We start from the raw sequence: 3,472 nt of genomic DNA, 5'->3' as shown, positions 1-3,472 counted from the left end.
TGGATCAACCATTGAAAGTAAGGCTTGTTATTCCATCCGATCGTGCACGCGGCCTCCCCATATTTAAATGCATTTACACACATATATATATACATATATATATACATATATACATATATATTGCCAAGCGGCGAAATTAAGATTAACGAGGAAAGTATTTCTGCGTCGCGAAGGAGTTCTCTACTAACGACGGAAATGACGAACTTTCCGCAGGATAATGAGATCGCGCGAAATAACAGCGATCGACGATCCTCGTTCGATCGAAATAATATCCGGAAAGATGATAACCACTCGATCGTCAAACCACACCTGGATGTCCTCGATTCGCATAATTCGATACAATCGAAAGCGAAGGTACTCGACGGTCTTGCTTTATGCCTTATGGCAAGGACATCCGATTTCATATCTATTTTGCAAGAGCGTTTTATCAGGAGATGGCAGTGCAATTTAAAGGGACGATATTCGATATACGATGCGGATTCACGTCGTATTTCATGGAAAGTATTATATGTACTTACGAGTGACAAGTATAATATATCGATTAAAAAAAATTTGTTATAAACCTATAGATAGCCTCGTAATATGTTTACGTACATTTTATATCTTACACACACACACACACACACATATGTATATATATATATATATATATATATATATATATATATATATATAGAGTCTCTCATTTTATAAAAAATCAATTGTACACAGTCGAATAGTTTCTGAACATATTCTTTAACTTTTAAATTCGATTATATCGAAAAAGATGTTATTAAACTTTTTCACTCGATGAATACATTTCTTTCAATACGTAATGCACGATATTATATTTCAGTTGACAAATGTGTGTCGCTCTTTATTGGTAGTTTAGGTAATTAAGCAATTATAATCCGTATCGTCGCAGCCGATAGATCTCTGAATACGTAATATGTCACGAGTCAGATTACATCGCTAAGATCAAATAGATATCTCAAGCGATCAAATCGCGTCTATATTCACCGTAGTGAACGTTTGGCAAATTGATGCTTAAGACAAGACACCTACATTCCGCGAGATACATCTCGCTTAGTTTATCGGTGAAGCTTTATTACCATATAAGCTTGCAGATTTCCTTCGTTCATCGCATCGACGAGAAAATTTATACTCGCACGTACCGTCCTATATATAGGAGGGTGCCTGAATGCACTCGGAATATCGCTGTCGCTTTTATTCGACAGTGGAATGACGTACATGTGTTACTAAAAAATATATCGCAGTTTCGTGCTATTTATTTCGCTATAAAGCAATAAGCATTACGTTTATATTTTCTCCGAAATTGCGGAGAAAATTTAAACGTAAATCGTTAGAATGAAGAAATCGTTTCCTTCATTGATTTTTGTTTAAGTTGAAATAATAAAAATACTTTTTTTTGGGGGAGCGGGGAGGGGAATAAGAATTTGCTCAATTTCAAGAACTTTTCTCTTAACCGTACAGAAATAGAGAAACTCGTTTGATCCGAACACATTTTTTTTGGAATCGAAGAAATCTTTCTCTCGGGTGAATAATTCTCTCTCGCGGTTATAATTTCGATCATCATCGCGCATCACGCACATTCGAAATTCGAAACCTTCGAATCGAAGGAGTACTTTCGCATACCTCGAGAAGAGGCTGGCATTTCGCGATGCGATTCTGCCTATCCGTCGGATATCCGTTCAGATCCGTTCATCGTGGTTCATCGATGCACGCGCACGCAAAACGATTAAAGTTTTACAAGTATCGATTCTACCGCGGCGTTAACGTTGACAGACAGAGGGATCGTCAAAGAGCATAATAATTACTGCGAGCCCGTACTCCGTGGAGAAGAGGCTCAACCCTTTGTGCTCTATAGTCATTTTACGAAAAGGGGCTGCTCACGCGGGGGATGCCGCGAAGGGGTCGCTCACGGTTCGAGAGCATCCGTTTCAACCGCATCGCATTATGTAATTGATCCGAGTCTTTCCTACACGCTTTCAATTAATCTTTCCTCTCGTTTCTAAAACAAGATCCTCGTATCGCTTGCTATGCTAAAATAGGAGAGAGAGAGGGAGGGAGAGAGAGAGAGAGAAAGAGAGAGAGTATTTATTTCTCATCATAATGTACAATATAACCTATAATCCAATCGATTGTTTTCCGCATTGACATTTGATGGATGGGCGAATATGATGTAGAAAATCCGCTCGTTATATACGGTAGATCTTTTTTGCACAATTCCGTGCACGGAAGAGAGAGATGACGTTGCAGATTCCCGAATTCGCCGGAGAGTCGTAATTAACAGATGCTGATGCATGTAACGACGGACATAATTAGAAAATGATATATGTAGCGCGGATTCCTGCCCTCTTTCTCTCTGTTCCCTTTCCCTCTGTGCTCGCTCGCCGATAGAGCGCGATTAATATGCACGCCCTCCATTATTCATTTTCGTTTATATATTCGTCGTGCGGGGTGCTTGGCAAGGGGAGCAGGCGGAGTGGGGTGCAATCCCCGAAAAGACAATCGAACGGGAATTATATCATCAGTCCGCGAGTTTGCTCTCTCCTCACGCGTGCAGATACGTAACGCACACAGACACGAGGTCGCGCACACAGCCGCACCCCGCGACGGTAGATATTTAATTAAAGTTGTTTGCGCGACCAAGTTCGGAAACTTTGGGGATAACTTACCGCGTCCGGGAAGCGGGGAAGCGGGCACACCGCCGAGCCCGAGGAAGGGGACCGCATTTAATTGTCCTCGCATTAAATGCGTCCTTTGAGTTATGCTCGTCATCGTGTCACCGGAAGTCGCTATCGAGCCATGCATCACCGTGTCGAGCCGCGAAATTTATTAATGCCGCCCCGCCCCCCGCCGCTCCGCTCCGCTCCGCTCCGCGCCGCGCCGGGCCGGGCCGGGTCCAATTAATTCTCTCTGCTCTTCGGCTGAACGGGCGCGGGCGGCGCGGATCGTTATAAATAAATATAATGTAACATAAAATTTTTTTACGTATTTTCCAATACGTAATCGCATCTTTCGTTTCGCGAAATTTTCTACAGAAATTAATTAGAGTTGCTTTCTACAATAATACAACTATTACCACCACTTGTAGTACTTGGTATCTCTGGATGTGTTGGAAAAACTCAAGTCTTGTACGATATATATTTGTCCTGATGGAAAGAGAAAAGATCATATATGGGGGACGATAGCGAGACAGCGACAGGTAAGGGACACCGACAGCGAGGTCGGTGCGGGGCTGCGGGCGGGCGACGTCCTGAGAAACGAGAGGCCACGCGAGATCGCGTAAACGTATTCGTGTCAAAAGCAGCTCCGCGGTCGAGACCCGAGTTATCCTCCACGACCCCACTCTGTCATCTCGAACTTACTTCGCCTCCTTTCAGCCGCCGCGCCGCGCCGCATCACGGCTGTTATTTCATACGTGATATTCTACCTTCCCTCGAATATTCCATCGAGATTCTTTCTCGCC

This window comes from Trachymyrmex septentrionalis, unplaced genomic scaffold (genome assembly GCF_001594115.1).
Source record: "Trachymyrmex septentrionalis isolate Tsep2-gDNA-1 unplaced genomic scaffold, Tsep1.0 scaffold148, whole genome shotgun sequence".
NCBI lineage: Eukaryota > Metazoa > Arthropoda > Insecta > Hymenoptera > Formicidae > Trachymyrmex > Trachymyrmex septentrionalis.
The sequence above is the reverse complement of the archived record's forward strand: the minus strand, read 5'-3'. Positions refer to the sequence as shown.